Genomic DNA, 7,978 nt, shown 5'->3' with positions numbered 1-7,978 from the left:
AGTGTGATGATCATCATTATTAGAGCATTGTCCTAGTGAGGAAAGAATGATGGAGACTATGATTCCCCCACAAGTCGGGATGAGACTCCGGACGAAGAATAAAAAAGAGTCCAAAGAAGCCCAAATAAAAAAAGAGGCCATAAAAAAAAGGAGAAAAGGCCCAAATAAAAAAATAAAAAAATGAGAGAAAAAGAGAGAAGGGACAATGTTACTATCCTTTTACCATACTTGTGCTTCAAAGTAGCACCATGATCTTCATAGTAGAGAGTCTCTCATGTATTGCGTGAAGATTGAAAAAGTTTTGAAAAAGTTAGAGTATGAAACAATTGCTTGGCTTGTCATCGGGGTTGTGCATGATTTAAATATTTTGTGTGGTGAAGATAGAGCATAGCCAGACTATATGATTTTGTAGGGATAACTTTCTTTGGCCATGTTATTTTGAGAAGACATAATTGCTTTGTTAGTATGCTTGAAGTATTATTATTTCTTATGTCAATATAAAATTTTGTCTTGAATCTTTCTAATCTGAATGTTCATATCACAATTAAGAAGATTTGCATTGAAATTATGCCAAGTAGCACTTCGCATCAAAAATTCTCTTTTTATCATTTACCTACTCAAGGACGAGCAGGAATTAAGCTTGGGGATGCCTGATACTGTTGGGGAACGTAGTAATTTCAAAAAAATTCCTACGCACATGCAAGATCATGGTGATGCATAGCAACGAGAGGGGAGAGTGTTGTCTACGTACCCTCGTAGACCGACAGTGGAAGCATTACGACAACGCGGTTGATGTAGTCGTACGTCTTCACGGCCCGACCAATCAAGCACCGAAACTACAACACCTCCGAGTTTTAGCACACGTTCAGCTCGATGACGATCCCCGGACTCCGATCCAGCAAAGTGTCGGGGAAGAGTTCCGTCAGCACGACGGCATGGTGACGATCTTGATGTTCTACCGTCGCAGGGCTTCGCCTAAGCACCGCTACAATATTATCGAGGAGTATGGTGGAAGGGGGCACCGCACACGGCTAAGAAAACGATCATGAGGATCAACTTGTGTGTCTAGAGGTGCCCCCTACCTCCGTATATAAAGGAGCAAAGGGGGGTGCGGCCGGCCCTAGGAGGAGGCGCGCCGGAGGAGTCCTACTCCTACCGGGAGTAGGACTCCCCACCTTTCCCTAGTTGGATTAGGACTTGGGGGAAGGAGGAGAGGGAAGAAAGGAAAGGGGGGCGCCGCCCCCCCTCCTTGTCCAATTCGGACTTGGGGGAGAGGGGCACACGGCAGCCCCTAGGCCTCCTCTCCTCTTCCTCCACTAGGCCCATTAAGACCCATTAGGTTACCGGGGGGTTCCGGTAACCTCCCGGTACTCCGGTAAAATGCCGATTTCACTCGGAACACTTCCGATGTCCAAACATAGGCTTCCAATATATCAATCTTTATGTCTCGACCATTTCGAGACTCCTCGTCATGTCTGCGATCACATTCGGGACTCCGAACAAACTTCGGTTCATCAAAATATATAAATTCATAATGAAACTGTCATCTAACGTTAAGCGTGCGGACCCTACGGGTTCGAGAACAATGTAGACATGACCGAGACATGTCTCCGGTCAATAACCAATAGCGGAACCTGGATGCTCATATTGGCTCCCACATATTCTACGAAGATCTTTATCGGTCAGACCGCATAACAACATACTTTGTTCCCTTTGTCATCGGTATGTTACTTGCCCGAGATTCGATCGTCGGTATCTCAATACCTAGTTCAATCTCGTTACTGGCAAGTCTCTTTACTCGTTTCGTAATACATCATCTCGCAACTAACTCATTAGTTGCAATGCTTGCAAGGCTTATGTGATGTGTATTACCGAGAGGGCCCAGAGATACCTCTCCGACAGTCGGAGTGACAAATCCTAATCTCGAAATACGCCAACCCAACATGTACCTTCGGAGACACCTGTAGAGCTCCTTTATAATCACCCATTTACGTTGTGACGTTTGGTAGCACACAAAGTGTTCCTCCGGCAAACGGGAGTTGCATAATCTCATAGTCATAGGAACATGTATAAGTCATGAAGAAAGCAATAGCAACATACTAAACGATCGGGTGCTAAGCTAATGGAATGGGTCATGTCAATCACATCATTCTTCTAATGATGTGATCCCGTTAATCAAATAACAACTCTTTTGTTCATGGTTAGGAAACATAACCATCTTCGATTAACGAGCTAGTCAAGTAGAGGCATACTAGTGACACTCTGTTTGTCTATGTATTCACACATGTATTATGTTTCCGGTTAATACAATTCTAGCATGAATAATAAACATTTATCATGATATAAGGAAATAAACAATAACTTTATTATTGCCTCTAGGGCATATTTCCTTCAGTCTCCCACTTGCACTAGAGTCAATAATCTAGTTCACATCGCCATGTGATTCAACACTAATAGTTCACATCACCATGTGATTAACACCCATAGTTCACATCGTCATGTGACCTATACCCAAAGGGTTTACTAGGGTTAGTAATCTAGTTCACATCGCTTATGTGATTAACACCCAAAGAGTACTAAGTTGTGATCATGTTTTGCTTGTGAGATAATTTTAGTCAACGGGTCTGTCACATACAAATCCGTAAGTATTTTGCGAATTCTATGTCTACAATGCTCTGCATGGAGCTACTCTAGCTAATTGCTCCCACTTTCAATATGTATCTAGATCGAGACTTAGAGTCATCCAGATCTGTGTCAAAACTTGCATCGACGTAACTTTTTACGACAAACCTTTTGTCACCTCCATAATTGAGAAATATTTCCTTATTCCACTAAGGATAATTTTGACGGATGTCCAGTGATCTACTCTTAGATCACTATTGTACTCCCTTTCTTAACACAGTGTAGGGTATACAATAGATCTGGTACACAGCATGGCATACTTTATAGAACCTATGGCTGAGGCATAGGGAATGACTTTCATTCTCTTTCTATCTTCTGCCATGGTCGGGCTTTGAGTCTTACTCAATTTCACACCTTGTAACACAGCCAAGAACTCTTTCTTTGACTGTTCCATTTTTGAACTACTTCAAAATATTGTCAAGGTATGTACTCATTGAAAAAACTTATCAAGCGTCTTGATCTATCTCTATAGATCTTGATGCTTAATATGTAAGCAGCTTCACCGAGGTCTTTTTTTGAAAAACTTCTTTCAAAACACTCCTTTATGCTTTGCAGAATAATTCTACATTATTTCCGATCAAGAATATGTCATTCACATATACTTATCAGAAATGTTGTAGTTCTCCCACTCACTTTCTTGTAAATACAGGCTTCACCGCAAGTCTATATAAAACTATATGCTTTGATCAACTCATCAAAGCGTATATTCCAACTCCGAGAGGCTTGCAACAGTCCATAAATGGATCGCTAGAGCTTGCACACTTTGTTAGCTCCCTTTGGATCGACAAAACCTTCTGGCTGCATCATATACAACTCTTCTTCCAGAAATCCATTCAGGAATGCAGTTTTGACATCCATCTGCCAAATTTCATAATCATAAAATGCGGCAATTGCTAACATGATTCGGACAGACTTAACCATCGCTACGGGTTAGAAGGTCTCATCGTAGTCAATCCCTTGAACTTGTCGAAAACCTTTTGCGATAAGTCGAGCTTTGTAGACAGTAACATTACCGTCAGTGTCAGTCTTCTTCTTGAAGATCCATTTATTCTCAATTGCTTGCCGATCATTGGGCAAGTCAACCAAAGTCCATACTTTGTTCTCATACATGGATCCCATCTCAGATTTCATGGCTTCAAGCCATTTTGCGGAATCTGGGCTCACCATCGCTTCTCCATAGTTCGTAGGTTCATCATGATTTAGTAGCATGACTTCCAGAACAGGATTACCGTACCACTCTGGTGCGGATCTTATTCTGGTTGATCTACGAGGTTCAGTAGTATCTTGTTCTGAAGTTTCATGATCATCATCATTAGCTTCCTCACTAATTGGTGTAGGTGTCACAGAAACTGGTTTCTGTGATATACTACTTTCCAATAACGGAGCAGGTACAGTTACCTCATCAAGTTCTACTTTCCTCCCACTCACTTCTTTCGAGAGAAAACTCCTTCTCTAGAAAGTTTCCGAATTTTGCAACAAAAGTTTTGCCTTCGGATCTGTGATAGAAGGTGTATCCAATAGTTTCCTTTGGATATCCTATGAAGACACATTTTTCCGATTTGGGTTCGAGCTTATCAGGTTGAAGCTTTTTCACATAAGCATCGCAGCCCCAAACTTTCAGAAACGACAAGTTTGGTTTCTTGCCAAACCACAGTTCATAAGGCGTCGTCTCAACGGATTTTGATGGTGCCCTATTTAACATGAATGCGGCCGTCTCTAAAGCATAACCCCAAAACGATAGCGGTAAATTAGTAAGAGACATCATAGATAGCACCATATCTAGTAAAGTACGATTACGACGTTCGGACACACCATTACGCTGTGGTGTTCCGGGTGGCGTGAGTTGCGAAACTATTCCGCATTGTTTCAAATGTACACCAAACTCGTAACTCAAATATTCGTCTCTTCGATCAGATCATAGAAACTTTATTTTCTTGTCACGATGATTTCCCACTTCACTCTGAAATACTTTGAACTTTTCAGACTTATGTTTCATCAAGTGGATATACTCATATCTGCTTAAATCATCTGTGAAGGTTAGAAAATGATGATACTTGTCGCGAGCTTTAATATTCATCGGACCACATACATCAGTATGTATGATTTCCAACAAATCTGTTGCTCGCTCCATTGTTCCGGAGAACGGAGTCTTTAGTCATCTTGCCCATAAGGCATGGTTCGCAAGCACCAGGTGATTCATAATCAAGTGATTCCAAAATCCCATCAGCATGGAGTTTCTTCATGCACTTTACACCAATATGACCTAAACGGCAGTGCCACAAATAAGTTGCACTATCATTATTAACTTTGCATCTTTTGGTTTCAATATTATGAATATGTGTATCACTACGGTCCAGATCCAATGAACCATTTTCATTGGGTGTGTAACCATATATAAGGTTTTATTCATGTAAACAGAACAACAATTTATTCTCTTACTTAAATGAATAACCGTATTACAATAAACATGATCAAATCATATTCATGCTCAACGCAAACACCAAATAACACTTATTTAGGTTCAACACTAATCCCGAAAGTATAGGGAGTGTGCGATGATGATCATATCAATCTTGGAACCACTTCCAACACACATCGTCACTTCACCCTTAGCTAGTCTCTGTTTATTCTGCAACTCCCGTTTCGAGTTACTAATCTTAGCAACTGAACTAGTATCTAATACTGAGGGGTTGCTATAAACACTAGTAAAGTACACATCAATAACATGTATATCAAATATACTTATGTTCACTTTGCCATCGTTCTTATCTGTCAATTACTTGGGGTAGTTCCGCTTCCAGTGACCAGTCCCTTTGCACTAGAAGCACTTAGTCTCAGGCTTAGGACCAGACTTGGGCTTCTTCACTTGAGCATCAACTTGCTTGCTGTTTTTCTTGAAGTTCCCCTTTTTCCCTTTGCCCTTTTCTTGAAACTAGTGATCTTGTCAACCATAAACACTTGATGCTCTTTATTGATTTCTACCTTCATCGATTTCATCATCATGAAAAGCTCGGGAGTCATTTTCTTCATCCCTTGCATACTATAGTTCATCACGAAGTTCTACTAACTTGGTGATGGTGACTAGAGAATTCTGTCAATCACTATCTTATCTGGAAGATTAACTCCCACTTTATTCAAGCGATTGTAGTACCCAGACAATCTGAGCACATGCTCACTAGTTGAGCGATTCTCATCCATCTTTTAGCTATAGAACTTGTTGGAGACTTCATATCTCTCAACTCGGGTATTTGCTTGAAATATTAACTTCAACTCCTGGAACATCTCATATGGTCCATGATGTTCAAAACGTCTTTGAAGTCCCGATTCTAAGCCATTAAGCATGGTGCACTAAACTATCAAGTAGTCATCATATTTAGCTAGCCAAACGTTCATAACGTCTGCATCTGCTCCTGTAATAGGTCTGTCACCTAGCGGTGCATCAAGGACATAATTCTTCTGTGCAGCAATGATGATAAACCTCAGATCACGGATCCAATCCGCATCATTGCTACTAACATCTTTCAACACAATTTTCTCTAGGAACATATCAAAATAAACACAGGGAAGCAATAACGCGAGCTATTGATCTACAGCATGATTTGCAAAATACTACCAGGACTAAGTTCATGATAAATTTAAGTTCAATTAATCATATTACTTAAGAACTCCCACTTAGACAGACATCTCTCTAGTCATCTAAGTGATCACGTGATCCAAATCAACTAAACCATGTCCGATCATCACGTGAGATGGAGTAGTTTTCAATGGTGAACATCACTATGTTGATCATATCTACTATATGATTCACGTTCGACCTTTCGGTCTCCGTGTTCCGAGGCCATATCTGTATATGCTTGGCTCATCAAGTATAACCTGAGTATTCCACATGTGCAACTGTTTTGCACCCGTTGTATTTGAATGTAGAGCCTATCACACCCGATCATCACGTGGTGTCTCAGCACGAAGAACTTTCGCAATGGTGCATACTCAGGGAGAACACTTCTTGATAATTAGTGAGAGATCATCTTAAAATGCTACCGTCAATCAAAGCAAGATAAGATGCATAAAAGATAAACATCACATGCAATCAATATAAGTGATATGATATGGCCATCATCATCTTGTGCTTGCGATCTCCATCTTTGAAGCACCGTCATGATCACCATCGTCACCGGTGCGACACTTTGATCACCATCGTAGCATTGTTGTCGTCTCGCCAATCTTATGCTTCCACGACTATCGTTGTCGTTTAGTGATAAAGTAAAGCATTACAGCGCAATTGCATTGCATACAATAAAGTGACAACCATATGGCTCCTGCCAGTTGCCGATAACTCGGTTACAAAACATGATCATCTCATACAATAAAATTTAGTATCATGTCTTGACCATATCACATCACAACATGCCCTGCAAAAACAAGTTAGACGTCCTCTACTTTGTTTGTTGCAAGTTTTACGTGGCTGCTACGGGCTTAAGCAAGAACCAATCTTACCTACGCATCAAAACCACAACGATAGTTTGTCAAGTTGGTGTTGTTTTAACCTTCGCAAGGACCGGGCGTAGCCACACTCGGTTCAACTAAAGTTGGAGAAACTGACACCCGCCAGCCACCTGTGTGCAAAGCACGTCGGTAGAACCAGTCTCGCGTAAGCGTACGCGTAATGTCGGTCCGGGCCGCTTCAGCCAACAATACCGCCGAACCAAAGTATGACATGCTGGTAAGCAATATGACTTATATCGCCCACAACTCACTTGTGTTCTACTCGTGCATATAACATCAACACATAAAACCTAGGCTCTGATACCACTGTTGGGAACGTAGTAATTTCAAAAAAAATCCTACGCACACGCAAGATCATGGTGATGCATAGCAACGAGAGGGGAGAGTGTTGTCTACGTACCCTCGTAGACTGACAGCGGAAGCGTTATGACAACGCGGTTGATGTAGTCGTATGTCTTCACGACCCGACCGATCAAGCACCGAAACTACGGCACCTCCGAGTTTTAGCACACGTTCAGCTCGATGACGATCCCCGGACTTCGATCCAGCAAAGTATCAGGGAAGAGTTCCGTCAGCACGACGACATGGTGACGATCTTGATGTTCTACCGTCGCAGGGCTTCGCCTAAGCACCGCTACAATATTATCGAGGAGTATGGTGGAAGGGGGCACCGCACACGGCTAAGAAAATGATCACGAGGATCAACTTGTGTGTCTAGAGGTGCCCCCTGCCTCCGTATATAAAGGAGCAAAAAGGGGTGCGGCCAGCCCTAGGAGGAGGCGCGCCAGAGGAG

The sequence above is a fragment of the Triticum urartu genome, chromosome 7A, assembly GCF_056163025.1.
Source record: "Triticum urartu cultivar PI428250 chromosome 7A, HENAU_Tu73, whole genome shotgun sequence".
Lineage (NCBI taxonomy): Eukaryota > Viridiplantae > Streptophyta > Magnoliopsida > Poales > Poaceae > Triticum > Triticum urartu.
This window is presented reverse-complemented; position numbering follows the sequence as displayed.